We start from the raw sequence: 20,751 nt of genomic DNA on the forward strand, positions 1-20,751 counted from the left end.
GCTGCCTACCTGAGGATCCTGAGAAATGAACTAGGAAAGAGAATAGACTGGGTGCAGAGGATGAAGGAGAGAAAAGAGACAACGATAACCCAAGCCTGGTTCAAAAGTCTGGGTGGATGGTGCTGGTTACATGGGTGAGGACAAGAGGCAGCTTTGTGATTTCTTAGTGCATTAGACCTGAGATGAAGCCAGGTGAGGTGACATAGGCTTGTAATAGCAGCTACTTGGAGCCCGGAGGATTACAAGTTTGAAGTCTGTCTGAGTAACTCAGCTAGACCTCTCAAAAAAAAAAAAAAAAAAAATTAAAACTTTCCTCCTAGGCGTGGTGGGTCACATCATCCACCCAGGACTAAATCTGAAGCAGGAGAATTGGAGTTCGAGATCATTTTCAACTGCATTGCTGAGGATGTGCAGCGATACACCCTGTCTCTAAATGCAAAAACAATGTGCTGGTGAAGCCAGGTGGTGGCGCATACCTTTAACCCCAGCACAGAGGCAGGCGAATATCTGTGAGTTCGAGGCCAGCCTGCTCTACTAAGTGGGTTCCAGGACAAGCCCCCCCCCAAAAAAAAAAAAAATGTGCTGGTGAAATAAATAGCTCTGCAGGTAGGAACGCTTGCTGCTCGAGTCTGAATTCAAACAAACCTCGGATCCAAACACCCACATACAGACTCACGACAATAGTGATTTAAAAACAATATTTTAGAAAATAAAGTTTAAAAGTTTTAAAGACAGGACCAGTTACCGTGGTTGAAGGGACACTGGCCTACTCGAGCATGTGGCTCTGGAAGGCCTTGGCCTTCTCCCATTCTCTCTGCCTTGTTAAAAATCCATTAGATTACATCCCTAGCTGGGCGCTGATGGCACACTTCTTCAATCCCAGCACTCGGGAGGCAGAGGCAGGCAGATCTCTGTGAGTTCAAGTCCAGCCTGGTCTACAGAGCTACTTCCAGGACAGGCTCCAAAGCAATACAGAGAAACCCTATCTCGAAAAATTTAAAAAAAAAAAAAAATTTACATTCCTGATGCTGCTCCAAGGTCTGTTCCCATATTTGGCTATTTCCTGCTCCTGAGGCTGACTACCAAAGCCCAGCAATCAGAAGCCTCCCTTGGTTCACCTAATTAACATGCCCAATTAAAATTAAGCACAGGGTTTCCCCCTTTACATTTACAAACCACCATTTGCCTATGTACCACATCTTTCTCCTGTCTATCCAGAGACAGCCCTTTGTCCCTCTGGGACAAATGCCCCTGCCCCTTTACCCTGTTCCCTTCCCTTCCTCCCTCTTCCTTTATCTCCTGTCTTTGTCCCTTATCCCTGTCCTCTATCCTCCTGGGCCAAATAAATCTCTTGTGCTGAGAACTTAGTGTTGGGGTCCTGAACTGATACTTTTCCTTACAGTGGTAACATAGCTGTGTGGTAGCATGGTACATGCTTGTATAATATGCAGAAGGCCCTAAATTCAGTCCCTGTACCAAAGAGAGAAACAGGCAGAGAGAGGGAAAGATGAAAGTCGATTAAGTGTTGCTTCCCAGTGACTCAGATACCCTCTGTTCTTTGCCCTACAGTTCATACCCCGTGTTGCAGTGAGGTCTGAGGTCCTTTTCATATCTGTTTTAAATTTTATTTGTTCATTTTATTTTCTCTGTGTGTATGTCTGTACCATGTGCATGTCTGGTTCCCAGGGAAGCCAAAATTAAAAAAGACACTGAATCTTCTGGGACTGGAGTCACAGATGATTGTAATTCCCATGAGGGTGCTGGAATTAAACCTAGGTCCTTTGGAAGAGCACTGAGTACTCTTAGCCACCAAACCATCTCTTCAATTGATTTAATTTTGAGAGAGAGAGAGAAAGAGAGAGAGAGAAAGAGAGAGAGAACGAGCATGTCATGGCAGGAATATGGAGGTCAGAGGGTAACTTACAGGAACCAATTCTCTCCTTCACACTACACAGATCCTGGGGAACAAATTCAGGTTGTCAGGCGTGGTGGCAAGTGCCTTTACGCACTGAACCATCTCATTTCATAAGCTGGATATATCATATACCTTTTCATTTTCAAGTGTTCCAGGCTGGCCTCAAACGTGACATGTAGCTAAGGATGACCTTACATTTCTGATTCTCCTGTCTCCACCTCCTGAATGCTAAGATTTCAAGATGAACCACCATGCCTGGTTTTATGCAGTGCTGGGGATCAAGACCCCAGAGCAACATGCACACTAGGCAAGCTCTGAATTATATCCGCAGCCTCTGAGAACTGCCCCTCTTAGAGATTTGTACCAGATACCATCTCTTAAATAATTCTCCAAGTTCACAAACCCTTTACCTACTTGACCCTAGCAACTCTCTGTGTCATGTACTTGTGTCCAAACACCTGGCCTTTTCTGCCCGGCACAGATGCCTGGTCTGCATTGAGGCTGGTCTACAGGTCTGTACAGACAGATAGGAAAAATATAAGCTGGGAGAATACAAGAGCTCGTTTTTTTTTCAGTCTCGGGATTTCATAGAGGTAAGAGCTCTAGTGTCTAGCTGCTCTGCTTCTCTGATCTTTCAGCTTTCACTCCCTAATATCTGTCTCCGGGTTTTTATTATTAATACCAATTAGAATCTGTGCTACATCTGGCGCCAAACATAGGGCTCAAATTCATGAAAAAGCTGCTTGTCTGTGACTTTGCAGGCACTGGCACAGGCCAAAGATGCACATGGGGCTCTTGCCAGAGTAAGGGCCTCAGTGGCTGGGTTCTCCTCTTGTTTTTTCCCTAATCCTCTAAGTGAATTTGGAATTTTTTGCTGTAGCCTCTCTGCAGCAAACCCCACAGGCTCCAAACTCCAAAGGCGCCTGTGCTCCAAAAGCCACAGCCAGACTTCCCTGCTCTAGACGGGCTGGCTCTGCCTTTAGGTATCTCCCGCTTAGTCAATCTATTCCTAAAGAAAACAGGGGAACGTGATATAGAAATGATGAAGAAAAGGTAGATTACTGAATCTACTTCAATCAAAAAAGCAGCCATTAATCTCAAAATACTTTACATTGGTATAGACTTTGGTTTATTGATCAATTTTTGTTTATTTGGTCAATCCTTGGTTAAGGATATGCAGCACATTTAAAAGGTTATGTATAGTTAAGAAATACAAATTAATAATCATCTGTAATAGTCAAACTTATAGTCATGTTAGTTAGGTTTTCTTGATATACAGAGATATATTTCAGATGGATAGACAATCTTCAAACATTTCAAAGACCTACAGAAAATTGCATTTAAATTGTTTTAAGAATTTAGATTTTTCTCAACAGTGAGAAATGTCTGTTCCTGGCAGCTCCAATTACTTCAAGAGGATGATGGGCATCGAAGAAACTCTTTATGGAATTTTCTTTCAATGTGGTAAGACTAGCCATTTTGGGCAAGAAACTGCTCCTGCTTGGACTGCTTGATTGTATGCTGTATAACAGGACCCACAGGAAAGTGACTGCTGAACTTGCCAAAACAAGGTGGGACAGTCTTTCAGGGTTCCTCCTTCATGGAAGAGTCTGCCAGACATCCTGCAGGACATATAAGAGAATGACTGACAGACTGCCAACATAGGCAGGACAGTTTCAAATTTCCTGCTTCATTGAGAAGTCTGCCAAATACTCTAAGCCAGGAGGCTAAAGATGGCTGCCCCGACATTACAGAGGATCTTTGGGTGACTGCTCAGACAGCCTGATGTCCCTGTCATTGAGTACATTTCATCCTTCTGAAGTCTTTGATGGAGTTGAAGACTAAATAAGTTGTAATTATAGGTTTCCTTAGTTATAACAGAAAGCAAACTAAATACAAAACTTTAGACTTACCAAGTTAAGATAATTAAGTATTTTCTTTAATTTTGCCAAATATAAATAGACTAAATAGTATAACTGTAATTCTTGCTTGATAACTGTTTCATTATATGTAAGTTTACTATGTTAAAGTTAAAATCTTCCTTTTTATTTGACAGAAAATGTCTGTATTCTGTGAATATGTTTTATTACCATTGGTTAATAAAGAAGCTGACTTGGCCAATAGCCAGGCAGAATAGAGCTAGGTGGGAAATCCAAGCAGAGATACGGGGAGAAGAAAGGCAGAGTCTAGGAGATGCCAACAGCTGCTGGAGAAGCAAGATGTAAGGTAACAAGCCACAAACCTCATGGTAAAATATAAACTAATAGAAATAGGTTAATTTAGTTGTAAGAGCTAGTCAATAATAAGCCTGTGGTTTTTGGTTTTTCGAGACAGGGTTTCTCTGGCTTTGGAAGCTGTCTTGGAACTAGCTCTTGTAGACCAAGCTAGTCTTGAACTCACAAAGATCCACCTGCCTCTGCCTCCCTAGTGCTGGGATTAAAGGCGTGTGCCACCACCGCCCAGCAGGGAAACAGTTTGTAATCAGTATTAAGCCCCTGAGTGGTTATTTGGGAACTGGTGAGTGGGAGAGACATTCCTGAAAAGGGAAGTGTGAGTTGGGAGAGTGAAGAGCAAGGTCATGGGTGGACAAATTACTTAGCGCCTAGAGGTAAGGGATTGAGGCCAGACAGGGAGAGACCCACATGGAATGCTGACCACAGATGAGGGGCTTGTGAGCAGATGGGGGATGGGAGTAGGATGCCTGGCTCAGCCATGCCTGTGGGCAGGCAAGCATAGCGCTAGCTCGCCAGCTCAGGACCCCACATGGCTCTAGTTACACACATACCCCTTTCCCAACAAAGCGCTTAACCTGCATCAGCTGCAGGCGCATTCCTCTCTAAATGGGTCAATGCTCCAATGGCTCCTTGGCAGCCTCTTAGTAACTCCTCTCTTGTGGTGGAAGCATCTTGAAACGCACGTGTCCTAGAACTAGAGGCAATGAAAGGGCTAGTTTTGGGTGCACGAGCAATAAGGTAAGTCCTCTAAGTGGGTTTTAGGGAACACTCCTGTTTCCCATCCTATGCCTATGCATGATGGGATATGCATATGATGAACAACAAATACATCCTTTGGAAGGACATGCACAGTGAACTAAGGCATACATGACCCAACCTTATCAACCAAAACAAAAGAAACAAACAGAAAACCAAATAGGTGCTAGAGAGATGACTCAGCAACTAAGAGCACTAGCTACTCTTCCAGAGGACCTGGGTTCTAATTCCCTGCACCCACATTTGGGCTCAGAACCATCTGTGGATCTGATTCTGGCCTCAGCAAGTACTGCATTCATGTAACACACATATTTACATGCAGGCAAAACACCAATACACGTTAAATGAATAAATTACTTTTATTCATTTAATTTTTTGAGACAGAGTCTCTCTATGTAGTCCTAGCTGTCCTGGAACTCACTATGTAGCACAGGCTGGCTTCAAATTCACAGAGATCCCTTTGCCTCTACCTACCAAGTGCTGAGATTAAAGGTGTGCTCCGTCACACCTGGACATCAACAGTTTTGTTTTTTCAGGACAGTTTCTTGAACTAAGGGGTGCACGTGCCTCTGCCTCTGAGTTCTTGGATTAAAGGTATGTTCCACCACTGCCCAGGCCTTTTTTGTTTGTTGTTTGTTTTTCGAAATTGGGTTTCTCTGCATTGCTTTGGAGCCCGTCCTGGAACTCACTCTATAGACCAGGCTGGCCTTGAACTCACAGAGATCCGCCTGCCTCTGCCTCCCAAGTGCTGGGATTAAAGGTGTGGGCCACTACCACCCAGCTTGTTGTCTTTTTATTAACTTTTTTTTTTCTTCTTTCCTTTTTTCAAGACAGGGTTTCTCTATGTGTTAGCCCTGGCTGTCCTGACACCTACTTTGTAGACCAGGCTGGCCTGGAACTCACAGAAACTCACCTGCCTCTGCTTCCTGAGGGGATTGAAGGCATGTGTCACCACTGCCTGGCTCACCATTTTTTTCTTTTTTGGTTTTTCGAGACAGGGGTTTCTCTGTATTGCTTTGGATCCTGTCCTGGAACTAGCTCTGTAGACCAGGCTGGCCTTGAATTCACAAGAGATCCCCCAGCCTCTGCCTGAGTGCTGGGATAAAGGCATGCACCACCAACGCCTGGCTTGGTTCACCATTTTTTAAAAGAAGCACCCATCCTCTGCCCCTAGCAATCAACTTCTACTCCTGGGCCACAAAAGGAAGCCCTGGGCAGTAACCAGCAGCTCTCGGGCTTTAGTTGTTTAAACAGGACAGAACCCTGAAACAGCCAGTGCAGACAGAAACCACCGTCACAGGAGTGGTGAGGCCAGAGGCTGGAATTCAGGGATGAAAGGAACTATTTTTGGTGGAGTTTAGCAAAGGGACCAGGCTGGGATGGGCAAGACACCTCAGCAGGTAAAATCCAAGCACAGTTGGGCAGTGGTGGCATACACCTTTAATCCTAGCACTTGGGAGTCAGAGGCAGGCAGATCTTTTTGAGTTTGATATAAGCCTGGTCTACAGATTGAGACCCAGGACATGCTCAGAAGCTACACAGAGAAACCCTGTCTCAAAAAATAAGTAAATAAAAATTCAAGTCCAGTGACCCAAGTTCAAACCTGGGATCCCCTGGTGAAGGGAGAGAACTAACTCCCTCTGGGATGAGCACATCCACACTCATCTTTACAAAGTGAATATTGGGGGCTGGAGAGATGGCTCTTCCAGAGGGCCCAGGTTCAATTCCTAGCACCCACACGGCGGCACACAACTGTCTGTAATCCCAGTTCCGGGGGATCCGATACCCTCATACATACTTGCAGGCAAAACACCAACGCACAGGAAACAAGAATAAACAAATACTTTTTAAAAATTGACAGTTGTAGAAAGAACAGTATGGGAAGGCCACAGTCTGATGGAGAGGTAGATTCAAAGATGGTGGATGGTATGCAATACCACTGAGCTGTGAGAGGAAGAGACCAGGGGTGAAAGACCAGCCACCAGCCTGGGAAGGAGGCAGAGGGAAGACCTTTCTCTGACTATAACTCAGTGACATCTGTCCAAGGGGCACAAGACCTGGAGCCCCCTGCCAACCACGGTTTTTCTTTCTCTTTAATTTTATTTATGCCAGGGGTTGTGGTGCATACCTTTAATCCCAGCACCTGGTGCCCAGAGAGGTCAGAAAATGATCACTGGGTCCCCTGGAAATGAGAGTTAAAGACAGTTCTGAGTAGCTATGCAGGTGATGGGAACGGAACTTAGATCCCCTAGAGGAGCAGCCGGTGTTCTTAACCATTGATCCAGCTCTCCAGCATGGCCATAGCTTTTAGGGTGTGATGTGCAATAAGGTCAACCTTGGGCACAAGGACACTTTTCTTTCTAGAAACAGTTTATTCTTTCATCTGCTGCTCCTCTGGGTCTTCATAAGGGAAATCTTATTGGGACCCCTTTTGTCATTCAATTGTTATATCTTGTTACCATGTGTACAATTTGTACAGATTTTTATGCCATGGAAATCTTTCATAACAGGCCTAGTGGCAGGGCTCAGCTGTTCAAGAACGCTGGTTGCTCTTGCAGAGAACCGGTTCCTAGCTCACAACCACCTGTAATTCCACTTCTAGGGGAATCCAACCACCTCTTCTGACTTCTGCTGGTACCAGGCACATACACAGTGCACATACAGGCAAAATATGCATACAAATCTAAAAAATCATTTTTTTGAAGAAAATCCTTTGTGCAGGGCAATGGTGGCACATGCCTTTAATCTGATAATAGGCAGAGGCAGGCAGATCTCTGAGTTCAACACAAGCCTGATCTACATACTGAGTTCTAGGACAGTCAGAGCTACACTGAGAAACCCGTCTTGAAAGAAAAAAAAAAAAAACAGACAAAAAAGAAAGAAAATGCATAAATACAGTGATAAATTTCTCTGAGAAGAGGTGCCCAAGCAATATCAGACTCCAAAGGAGCATCAGGCACAAAGACAGCAATCAAGAACATTGCCCTTCCTCCTCTCAGGTCTTCTGTGGTCAGCATCCTTCCATCCCTATTGTGTCTCATTTCATGGATATATATATATTCATATTCTTGAGACAGGGTCTCTCTATGTAGCCCCAGCTGGCTTGGAACCCAGTGTTTAGACTAGACTGGCCTTGAACTCAGAGACAGGCTTGCCTCTGCCTCCCCAAGGAATGGGACTATAGTGTGCCACCATGACCAGCACTATCTTTGAATAAATGGTTTTTGCCTTGAGTCTAGGCCATGTGGAGGCCTGGCCATCTTGCCTTTCTCTGAGCTATGGTCTTGGAACAGAACACTGGCTGAATTCAGCAGGGCACAGATCAGCCAGTCTCACCTTGGACATAGATGGAGAATGATGAAAGCCTAACAAGACAAACAATGCCAACTATCTAAACCACACAGCCTTCTTTGGCCTCTCTAGATCCACATCTCAATCTAAGTGGGGTTCAGCAGAGCCAGCTCAGCAAAGTGACATGGTTGGAGGCAGCTGGGGTTATGTTAATGCTATCTTTCACAGTACTGAGTATCTGTGAGGACCCGGGAAATGTTTGAAGAATTAAATGTACACATTTCACAACTGCAAACTCATCCTTGAATACATGTGGGGTTCCAGGTCAGCTTGGGTAGGAGAGACCCTGACCCCCCCAAATTATTTCCAAACCACTGTCTGCTCCAAGGGATAATGACTGTCCTAATACAAGAGATACGCAAACAGCTGGGGCTGGAGGGAAAAAAAAAAAAAATCAGGAATGGGGAATGAAGGGTTGAAAAATACAATTGTTTTTGTTTGTTTTGTTTCTCAAGACAGGGTTTCTCTGTTCGCCTGTCCTGGAACTCACTCTGTAGACCAGGCTGGCCTTGAACTCACAGAGATCCATTTGCCTCTGCTTCCTGAGTGTTAAGATTAAAGGCATAAGCTACCACCACCCAGGCTGTGTGTGCTAGACCAGCAGAAGTCAGAGGCATCAGATGCCCTGAAGCTGGAGTTACATATAGTTGTGAGTCACTAGGAACAAGGGCATGGAGAATCAAACTTGGGTCCCCTGGAACAACAGTACTTACCTTACCACTAAGCATTTCTACAGCCCCCAAAAATACAATTCTTAAGTTTACTTCCTGACAAGAGCCTGGATTTCAAAGCTCCTGGAAGAGAGAAAGAAACAGTGCCTGGGACATCGCCCTGAGGCTCAGGGTCTGTCCATTCCAGCGGAATAGGAGGTGCAGGCTAGTCCATTGCTTGCTCATCACAGACCCCTGCAGCTCCAGGCCACTGAATCCCTTCTACTCAGGGCTAATGTGTCCCAAATGGGAAATGTGAGGTTGTCCACAAGGGGGCAGCATGGGACTATAGATGAAGTTCAGCTGCAGGAGGCTGCTCTGCTCCTACCCAGGCTGAGGCCACTTCTCATTCCCTTCTGGCTGGCAAATCTGTAGATAAAGACCCTGGATTTTATATTGGTTCTTATGTCAGATCACCCTGGGCTAAAGACTCTAAGGGTGGTGTTTCGATGTCTTGCCCCAGATAAGAAAAGGGGACTCTGGGCACTGCTGGGAACAGCCTGTCTGGGCCACTTCCAGATTTCCCAAAGCCATGCCTTCCAACGGTTAAAGGGACAGATTTTTAACACTAGTCACACTTAGGTTTAAATTCTGACTTTCACTGGATGGAAGAGCGTTTTCCTTCACCAATCCCAGTTTGCAGCACCCAACACTAAATGAGCAGGAAGCTTCCCAGAGCCCAGGCTGTTTGTCCTAGAGGCTGAAGGTTGCCTCCGGAGGCAGCATAACCCCAGGGGTCAACTATGTTCTGGTCACCCACATCACAGCTTGGAAAACAGGCTCCATTTACAGGTCCCACAGCCCTGAGGAAAAGTACCGTGGTCCATGGTCACAATGGGATCCCAGAGGACCTGGGATGGTTTGTCCTCCGTGAGACCATGCAAGGGTACCAACACCAATGACATCCAGGTGACATAAAAGTCCCTGGCATCTCTGGCCAGCAGATATCCAGAATGTCTTCTACTCAGGTCCTCTTGTCAGCTTTTAGCAGGCCCAGAAAGGAGGGAGGTATTGTGTCCCTGGGAGGGGGACAGGCCCCTGTCAGCTCAGGCCAGGGCTGGGAGGACAGCCTGGCAGGTGAGCAAGAAGCTCAGAGTAAGAGATTGAGGAAAGTGGGAGGAAGGGAGGGAGGGAAGGACGGACAAGGTGAGCTCCACCAGGCAGAACCAATCCCTGGAGTGGTTCCCCACTCCCTCCCCCAGACACAAAAGGAGGCTAAGGCAACTCTTAACAAAGAGCATCAGAACAGGAAGAATGAAGCAGAGGGCTGAGAGGGACACCCCTCTCCCTTCCCTCCCCAGTAGCCTCCACTGGCCCCAGAAATGCCGTTGCCTTGACAACCACAACCCCCTCCAGTTCCCCTTTCTCTTGTAACCCCTTCTTGCCTGGATTCCCCTCTTGCCTGCCCCCGCCCCCCAGCTCAGACTAAAGAAGGGCCTGGGGGTTGGAGAGGAGGACTCTGCTCACCAAGCAGTCCTGGGGTTAAAGCTCTGACTGCCTCCCAGGACCGCCCCTCCCTGGGGATCTTCTGGAAGGCTCTTGAAGGGGGAGAGAGGGCAGGATGACGTGACCTTTCAAAGAATTCCTCTGAATGGATGAGAGGGATGGAGTATCATGGCCCAAAGACTTCAAGCCCTAACTCTGAGTCCCCATCCTCTTCCTGGAGTCCGAGCCTTGCAAGATCAACTTGCAAGGGGAAACTGAGGCTGGGGAGAAGGACCTCGTTCGGTGGCTGGAGGGAAGTATGTGGCAAAGTCAGGCGGGGAAGAAAGGGTTGAGGCGTGCCAAGCGAGGAGGGCACAGGAGGAACACAGCAGGAGGAAGCCCTGCCTGGCAGTTCCTCCGAGGGATCCCCAGAAAGCCTGCCCTGCCCCCTCCAGCTCCGGGACTCTGAGAGATACCTGCCCCTACCTACCATCAGCCCAAGGCAAAATGGGCCCAGTAAATGAGAATACAACCTGCATCTGGTCACAGAGGCTGCTTGCTGTCACAGGGAGAGCTGGGGGAATGCCCCTAAACATCTCATGTGTCCCCTCACAAAAGGGATGTGGCAGTGGGCATTGGGCTCCAGGCCAGCACACTCCTTTCCTAGCAGGGTGACATCGGTAGGACACTTAACTTACTGCCCAAGGGCTCCTGACCCTCCCCTCTTGCTTCTCCATACAGGCAAAGGAGATTCGTGTGACACTGTACCACAAAGGGCCACCATCGGGCTCCACGGAGCACATCAGTGGCCATCCTGGTAGGGCTCAAGCCCCAAACTTGTGTCTGTTAGGGTTATGCCAGGGTCACTGCTGCCACCACCCAGAGTGCTGTGTTGGCAGGCTGGGGGCTGGGGAACACAACACCCAGAGTGGAGAGGTTGGCAGAGAGGGATGGGGGGTGGAAGAAAGGCCTGGGAACCCTCTTGTGAAAAGGCAGGCCTTGTGGACAGGAAGGAAGGACCTAGCAGGCTGGACAGGACAAGGGCCAAGTGCATCTCACGGCTGTCCCAGCGGATCCAGACTTCCTTGAACTGTCGCCGCACTTCTGACACTCCAGAGACCTGGCATTGTGTGTGTGTTGGGGCTGGGGGTGGGTTGTACCTCTCCTGAATTTAGTCCTAACTCAGGGTCAGGCAGGGAAAAGAGCCTTTCCTCAGATCTTTGATAGGACCTTGTTCTATCTCGCTAAGACCTCGATCATCCCAAAATGCAGAAGACCGAGGTTGAGGAAAGAAAACTGAGCCTTTCCCCAGTCAAACTACTACTGGGCACTCTTCTGGCTTGGACACTGATGACATCTTGAGGAAGGAAGCTGAGGGAGCTCAGGCACCAGCAGCAGCTGGGAGATACAGGGTCCCTTCATCCCTAAGATGTCCCCCCATTCCCGTCATTAGGGACACGTCCACATTCATAGGCACTTTCTCATTGCCAGAATCCTCCAGCAGCTTGTCACCTTGAGCAGGGGGCTTGTGGAGAGGTCTCCAGACCCATTTGGTCCAAGCCTCTACAGGACCCTGACTCAGTGACCTGCTCGCACAGGTGCTCGTGCTCGCTAGCTATGGTTAATCCCTAGCTACCCTCCTACCTCTTATGGTTGATGCTTTGGCCTTTGCCTCTTGATAACTCTTGAAGACCAGAAGCTGGCAGCCAGAGAGAGTCAGTGCCTTCTCATCCTGCCTGACCATTCATCCAAAAGATAAAGGGTGGGTTGGGCCATGCATGGTGGGATGCACCAACCGAAAGGAACAGTATCGGGACAAGACACCCCAAGACCAAGTTCTCAGTACAAAGGAGATTTACTTGTCCCAGAAGGACAGAGGGCAGGGAATAAGAGACAAAACCAGGAGATGGGGGGGGGGGACAAGGGAGGGGGAAGGGGCATTTGCCCAGGAGGGACAAAGGACTGCCTCTGGATAGAGAGAAGACAGATGTGGCCCATAGGCAAATGATGGTTTATAAAGGGAAAAGGGAAAACCCTGTGTTAGGATGAGGTGTTTAATTTTCATTGGCCATGTTAGTTAGGACAGCAAAAAGGGGGCCTTGAACCGTGGTGGTCAGCCTCAGGAGGGGGAGGTGAACAAATAAGGGAACGACCTTGGTGCCTAGCTTTAGGAATGTAACTTAGCGGTTTAACAAGGTAGAGGGCATGGGGCAGAAGAGTAAAAGACAAAACCTGTCGATGGCATGTTCGGGCCTGCTAGAGCCCTTCCCCTGTAACACCTGAATGGCCAGGGCAAAGAACAGGAAGATCAGAAGTCAGGGAGTCTAGCCTATCAGTAGCCTTGATACAGCCTGGACTACAGGAGACCCTACTGAAAGAGAAGAGAAGAGAGAGGGAAAGAAAGGAGGGAAGAGAAGGGAGGGAGGGAAGAGAAGGGAGGGAGGGGGAGGGAGGGAGCAGACAGCCAGACAGGCAAAATAGAGGTTCCCCTGCCCTACACCCAAATTTCCGCTGATGGAGTTGCCTGCCCTCTTGGTGCTTTGCTTAGAATGGATTGGGATGTGGGTGTGGTTTGGGGTGGGCGCGGGAGGGGGGGCTGGAACAGGACCAGTGGGTTGGTTTGAACACGAGGCTGAGAGGTGGCAATAAAGGGCATTTGGGGACCCCCGGCACTCTTAACAACGTACACTAGCTCTCGGAGCCAGCGGGGGGGGGGGGAGGACTGTGTCACCGCCTGCAGCCCGCCTGGCACCCAGCCCGCGCAGCACTGCTTTTAATCGGTCGCTTTCCGCAAGCAGCTCCTGGAGGCGCGGGGGCGGCTTCCCCTTGACTTGAATCTCCTGGAGGAGGCAGTTTGGCTAAAAATAACTTGAATCGCTGCGGCTCCCACCCTGGCGCAGAGGAGGGGCCTGGGGGTGCGGGGGCGGCATTGGAGGGAATGTGGCAGCAGCCAGGAGGGGGTTCCCTGAAAGGAAGCCGAGAAGAGCGAGCGCTGGCAGGTGGGGAAGGGTGTAGTTTGCGGAAGGGAGCTGGTTCCTTCTTAGTTCCCTCCTGCCTCCAGGTCTACTCCCCGCCCCCCCCCCGCACCCGGGGCTGGAGGCAGGCCGCTTTCACCCCTGCTCGGTTGTGTTGGGGGTGACTGGCCTGGATGCGGTGTGGCATGGGGGCTCTTTCCAACTGATCAGACTGTGGACAACGTCTGTCTCTCTCTCTCTCCCTCTCTCCTCCATCCCTCCCCCTCCCTTCCTCCCTCCAAGCAAGAGCCCAGAGTCCCCCCCCCCACTCCCTTGGCTTTTTGCCTGGAATGCAGGCCTACCAGGCATCAGGCAGAGGCGTGCATCTGGACTTATGTCTTGTTCCTCGTGTGGGACATTGAAGCATCCCCATCCGAGAATTAGGTGCAACTATGAAACCAAGAACTGGACTCAGCCCCCGTTGTGCAGGCCACACCTCACCTGTCTGTAATGGGCCTGGTTACTGCCCAGACCTTGGTGCCAGCTGGAGGAGCTGCCCTGTAGCCACCCTTTAAAAAATAGTGGGGCTTTGTCAGACCCGGAGTTGTCTGGATAGAGAAGGATGATGTGGACCATGGCCCGGGATGGGGGTTGTGCAGGAGGCTGTGGAGGGTAGGTGTACTTGGTGGCTTCTGAGACTGGTGTACCAGCAGTGACAGTCTAAGGGCCTCTGTCCTTGCCATCCCCAGCTCCATATGTCAGGACCACTAGGACAGAGCAGGGAGAAGGGACACTAGTGGCTGGAAGGCAAGCCCGAGGCTACTCAGCAAGAGGCCAGCATGGCAGTCATCTGGCACCACAGCGCTTGAGGGCTGGCTGGAATAAAGAAGTTGAAGCGTGAAGGAGGAAATCAACAAGCTAGCATCAGCTCCCCAGCCTTCACTGAGCCTTCTGGTGCTCTGTAACTGCCCCAAGGGGACAGTACTGAAGTTATTTGTCCTCACTTATAAGCACCCTGAAGCTGGTGATGTCTGGACATCTGAAGCCAAGCCAATTCCATCCCGCATCAAGTCTCCTTTCACTATTTCTTCCTGTTCTGAACTTAGGGCCAATAGGATCTGTTGTACCTATGGAGGACTGGAGGTGGAGTGCGTAGGTATGGGTTTTATCTATTTGTTTGTTTATTTATTTTATTTGTTTTTGTTCTTTGAGACTGAGTTTCTTTGTGTAGCCCCGGCTGTCTTGGAACTGGCTCTATAGACCAGGTTGGCCCGGAACTCACAGAGATGTGCCTGCCTCTGCCTCTCCAGTGCAGGGATGAAAGGCGTGGCCCCCCCACTGCCCAGCTAAGAATGGATTCTGATATGAGACATTTCCTGCATCTTTGTCTCCACCAGGTCTGCCCTCCTCCCCCCACCCCCAACCCCAGCACTCACCCATGACTGGCTTGAGTTTACAAAAGCACCAGCAGCTAGGACCAGGCCGGGAATGCAAAGCGTCCAGGGAAAGGGAGAGAAGGTGTGCATCTACCTGAATAGGAACAAGACCAGTGATCACTCTAAGAACAGTAACCCAGCCCAGCCCTGGAGACATTTTTAGCAGCACTGTTCCCAAGCAGAAACTAGAAACTCCAGGAATAGCAGAGGCTGAATTCAGAAGTCAACTGCAGCTTCTCTAGCCACACGGGTAAATTCTAAACCATATTAGTGCCGCTGAAACAAGCAAATCTCAAGGGGCTGCATTCAGTTCAAAGCTCCAAACAAAACTAAATAGGGTTTGAGAGGCTGACATAAACACCATAGAACTGTTAAAGGGCCAGGAAGTGACCGGTGGCAATTTGTGACACTCTGAGTGGGTGAAGGAGGCACACTAGATGCTTCTGCCTATGGACATTTATCAGGGCCCACAGGTGCCAAGCACCCTTCATGATGCTGGGGAGACACCACACACAGGCAGGGCAGGTTGGTGTTGTGTCTTTGTTTAGGTCGGTGGAAGATGACAAATTTGTTATATTGTTATTGATTGTCCCTTGCAGGTGTTCCTTTGTGTCATGCCTGCTACATTTAAACAGACAAAGTAAAGATGCATAGCTAATGGACTTCCTTCACCCCAGGACAGAGTCCCACACAACTGAGTTGGTTCTGAGGATTGAACTCTTCCATGGCATTCACCCGGAGTTCCAACTCCAGACTGTATTAGTTACTTTTCTGCTGCTTGGATAAAATGTGGCCAAGACAACTTACAGGAGGAAGTGTTTATTTGGGCGTACAGTCCCAGAGGGAAGTATCTGTCATAGTAGTGAGACATGGCAGCAAGTTGTAAGGTATGGCAGAGGGAGCAGCGACCTGAGCTGTCACATCTTCAGCCACAAGCTTAAAACAGAGACAATGAACTGGACATGGGTCCAGGCTGGGAACCCTCGAAGCCTCCATGAAGGCTGCACTGCCTTCCCCAAATGGTGCCACCAACTGGGAACCAAGTGCTCGAACACCTGAGCCTGTGGGGAGCATTTCTCACTTAAACCACCACACTCCCCAGTACCCTGCCCTAGATTCGTGTCCCATGAGGTCATTCTCTCAGGATGAGTGGGTCCAGATACAGTTTCCAATGCCAGGCTGGTAGGTGGACTGGAGTTCTCTGTGCCTGAGGGTGCCAGGGTCAGAAGGGGAGATAAAAGAGAATGGAAGAAGAGCAGGGCCTGTTCAAATCCCCTCAGCTGCCTTGGGCTCTTTAAGTGCTGGAACAGCAAACGAAGATGGGAGTCTGTCTCAAAGACCTCACCTCACTACAGGAGAGCAGTCTGACAACCATCCATCGTTCCATCCATCCCTCAACCCACCATGCCCGTGTCCATGAAGCTAACATGAGTAAGTGACAGAATAATGGCTCCCCAAAGATGTCCTAATCCCCAGAACCCAGATTGTTACTTAACAATGGCAAAGGGGGATTAAGGTTGCAGATGGAATGTGGGCCGCTAATTATTTGAAGTCAAAATAGGGAGATTACCTTGGATTTTCCCAGTGGGCCTAATGTAATCACAAGGGTCCTGGAGAGGAGACCAGGGCCTCAAAGGAGAGGTCCAGAGAGATGACAGTATGAGAAGGACTTGGCCAATATGTCTGAGTCTAAAGATGAAGAAAGAGGACCAGAAGACAAGGAGAATGGGAAAGGCAAGGCAGTGGATCCTCCCTGAGAGCATCTGGATTGCAGCCCTGAGAGAGTTCAGCCCATGGAGACCCTTTCTGAATAAATTTGCATTGTTTCAAGCCACTAAATTTGTGGTAATCTCTTACAGCAGCTGTAGGAACTGCACACACCATCGGTTCATCTAGCCCATGGCATAGCCATCCAGTCAACCGCCCCTGCATTTAGCACACATACACTGAGTGTCTCTGTGTTAGCTGCCAGACTGCGAACATGAACAGTGAGTACCTGCCTTGAGCTCTCCATCCAGTGGGGAGGCAGGCATGGGGTTTCCATTGGGGATCTTTTCTGCTTTGACGGTAGGAATGAGGCATTTGGAAAGAATTATGGGAACATCCATGGCTTGTCAGTTCTTAGTGACAGGAACAAGACAGATTGTTGCAAGACAGTTGTGAGTCTATGCGGCCAGCATCTTTCTCGAGGGGTATCTGCTAGTAGCCACTGTCCTTGCCATCTCTGCCATCACCCCATAAGAATGTAGAACTCTTAACTCTGCCGCTGAGTAGGCAAAGGGATAGGTCCAAACAGGATGTATTCCTGGGGTGACTTCTACCTCCTTGTCCATAGTGCAAGGCCCCTGGCTACCCCTTACTCAGCCTGGGCTTCTAGTCCATCTGCAAGTAGTAGATACGCCTTCTGTATTGTGGGTGGTAGCTAGGTGCTTGCTCGGGGGTCAGATTGGGCCTATTTGGAAGGAGCTGTGATTGCAAACTATGGACCATTCTCTCCTGAGTTTTCACCACCTCATCTATGGAAGGAGAGTAATGATGGCATGGTACTTCTCCCAGGGTCACAGCTCAGGAAGAGAGAAACCCCTGCTGAAGCCCATACTGCTCAGGCCCTGGAATATACAACTCCTCCCTTGGGGAAGGTGATACTGAAAACTGTAAGTGATGTACACCTAGTATCATGCTCCATGCAGCTGAGGGGGAGGGTTAATGGCATTTAGCCCCCTTTGTGAGGAAAGAATAAGGTTCTAATGCTACCCTGAGGTCCAGGCCCTAACTTGCCAGGGTACAACTCTGCAGAGCCTAATCACAGCTCAGCCTGCAGTCCCTGGCCTGAGAGCTGCCATGGGCACAGTCTCCACCAGGCCCAGCTCATGTTACAGTCTTCCAGGAACAGCCTGTACCTTGGTGTGGCTCTGAGAATGAGCCAAGAAGGTGTTGGCCATCCTGGTCCAATGTCCTTAAAGGCAAGACGTGTGTCTAGCCACATCCAGAGATGCTTCAGGCCAAGAGTGTGGCCCAAGATAGCTTCTGGGAAGCTGATCCGGAAGGCTTGGTGTGCAGAGGTGGGGGCAGACGGTTCAGCATCAAGAAGGAACAATGACTGCTCTGGGTAGAACTCTAGACAAAATGTGTGGGCAGAGTCTCATGAGGGCAGTCCGCATGAGGGGAACCAGGCACCCAGTTTATGGGGCCTCTAGACAGAGCCACTGAACATGCATGGCTTTTCTGCACAGCCAAATGAAGCCATAGATTTTAGCTGCTGGACGTTACTGGACCTTCCCCACACCAGGAGTCACTGTGGTCGTATGCTGCCACAAGTACAAGAGAATCTGAGTGTTATTCCTGACCCTGCCATTGCCCTTAGGATATTACCCTACTTCTCCAGGCTTAAGTTTTATTCTAGGAAATAGGGCGATACTGAGTAGCCATCATTTGTGGAACACCTACACGGCCTGGAGTCTGTATCCAGAGAACTTTTGTATTTATCTCATTGTTTGCCTGATTCTGGGTGAGTCAGCTGAGGACTCAACAGGAAGCAGGCTGCCTGAGTGCACAGAGTCGGTGATTGGCAGAAGCAAGCTGTACCTAGGTCTGGCTGACTGAGCTGAGGCATGGAGAAGATAGAAGCTGAGTTGGGGTGGGAGTTTGCAGGCTCCGAAACTGTTAATGCTGTCTGGTTCTGGCTGGCTCCCTCCCTTCACCCCTCTTTCTAGACTGCCCTTCTCCCAGCTGTGCTCCCTGCCAGATCTGAGCCCTAAAAGTGACATCACATGGGAGCTCTGGAATAGGCAGTATCATCATCATTTTCTTCGTTTTTTTTTTTTTTTTTTCAAGACAGGGTGTCTCTGTGTGGCCCTGGCTGTCCTGGAACTCACTCTGTAGACCAGGCTGGCCTTGAACTCTTGAGATCTGCTTGCCTCTACCTTCTGAGTGCTGGGATTAAAGGTGTGCACCACCACTGTCTGGCTACAGCATCATCTTTCTCCAGGTCACCCACCTTTTTGGATCTGGCCAGGCATGAAAACAACAGAAAACACACACACACACAGAGACATACACAAACACACACACACACACACACACACACACACAGAGAGAGAGAGAGAGAGAGAGAGAGAGAGAGAGAGAGAGAGGACCTAGTGATCTACTCTAGCCAGTGTCATCTAGAAGTGAGAGCACAGATTCAAGATGCTCCGTTGAACTGAACATCCTAAAGGGGGATCTGACTAAGTGTAGGATAAGTTAGACAGTACTTGTAAGTGCAGGTCCTAGGTTCAAGTCCTTCATATGCTACACTGTCTGAGGGTCTTTGGAGTAGTTGCTCATTCACTGCCCCCATCCCTGATGCACATGCATTCTATTCACCTTACATGCTCTCACAATGCTCCCTCTGTACATTGTAAACCACGCCAGCCGCCATAAGGAGATGATGTGGAGCGAGGCGTGGCCTGCCTTTGGAGGTTAGATAGGTGAATAAGATCAGCGAGACAATGACTGTAGTGTCTGGGATGATGCCCTGAAGGTACAAGGGCACAAAGTGTTCTAATGAATAGTGATGTTTCAACCCAGTTGGGCTCAGAAGCCAACAGGCAGTTAGGGCTACAGGGTGTGTGTGTGCGCACACGCACAGCGCACATGTATAACGTATCCCAGGGCTGATTCTCCGGGAAATAGTTGGCAAAAGCCTTGAGGCCCCACATCTCTGAGGTCAGTGCGGCTGTTTATCAGGAAATACCCGGGCACCTAAGAATTAGGGTTGGAGAGCTTAGCATGGTCATATAGAGCTTGCCCTCAAGCCAGCAGGGAGGAGAGAAGAGCAATTCAGTGGCTGTATGCTCCAGACTCATCTCTCGGCCTCTGGCTTGAGGCCACCACGAGTCTCAAGATCCAGCCTCCATGTAGAGGAAGCTTACAAAGGCTTCCTAGTCCTTTCTCTGGGGGAGGGTGGGGCAGGGTCTCAAGATGACCCCCCCCACACACACACACATTATGAAGTTGCACTTATAGACAAGGGTCCACATGACTTTTGTCAACTCACAAATGCCAGTGTCCAGCCTTTTAGTGCAGTGTAGTCTCCTGCCTGTCTCTCTCCTATCTTGTTGCCATGGTAGCCCCCTCTGCTGGACCAAGATGGCACAGGGATGACTCTCTGGGGTCCCCTCCAGCCAGCTGGCCAGGTGATCTTAATGGCCCAGGCTGTTCTCAAATTTTCCATGTGGCTGAGGGTGACCTAGAACTTCTGATCTCCCTGCCTTCCATACCCTGTGTGCTGGGGTTACAGTATGCACCAGGGCACCTGGGCTTATGTGGTACCCAGGATGCTTGGGCTTCATGCGTTCCACTACCAAATGAGTGTACCTCTAGCCTGGACAAGTTAGCTTCCTGACCTCTCCAGGCTAGGGGTGCCTTTCTGAGTAGCCTACAATTTTGGGACTGCCCCCAATCCTCCACGGAGACAGTGGATAGGATTTTTCAGTCCCATAATAGAACCAGCAAAAAAAGCCTCAGCATGGGAAGCAGTGGCCCAGGTATTTCCCAGGGCAAGCTGATTCTTCATGCTCACACAGCCTCCTTCAGACCCTGATGAGGCACAGCCCATGTCTCTGCGCTGCCCACTGAGCCACCCCAGCTTCCCACTCACCACCTCAGGGCAGAGCCCATCTGGCTCTCTCTAGTCAATTGCCTAGTGCACAACAGCTGCTTGAGAATCCACCTCCAGGCACCCAAATGTGCTGCTAAACTGTCCTTACCTGACTCAGCCTGATTACCCTATTTCTGGTAGGTTTCCAGAAATTCCCAACATGCCCCTCTCCTCATACCTCCCCAACCACAGGCTTGTTCTCTTCACGTCCATGTTCTGTATGGAAGGGATCACTAAGGACAGGTCTAGTCCCCCCTGCACAGCTCCTGGGGGTACATTCCGGTTCTCAGGAGAGTATTCAACTTCATCTCCTTATCCATTCCTGCTCC

The 20,751-nt window shown here is 49.3% G+C and overlaps 1 protein-coding gene across 1 annotated transcript in view; it reads right to left on the reverse strand.

Annotated features, from left to right (window-relative positions):
• Window positions 1–20,751, reverse strand: part of Abhd14b (abhydrolase domain containing 14B) — a 154,140-nt gene that overhangs the window by 23,640 nt on the left and 109,749 nt on the right. The gene's annotated exons all lie outside the window — the stretch shown is intronic.

The sequence above is a fragment of the Phodopus roborovskii genome, unplaced genomic scaffold (genome assembly GCF_943737965.1).
Source record: "Phodopus roborovskii unplaced genomic scaffold, PHOROB, whole genome shotgun sequence".
Lineage (NCBI taxonomy): Eukaryota > Metazoa > Chordata > Mammalia > Rodentia > Cricetidae > Phodopus > Phodopus roborovskii.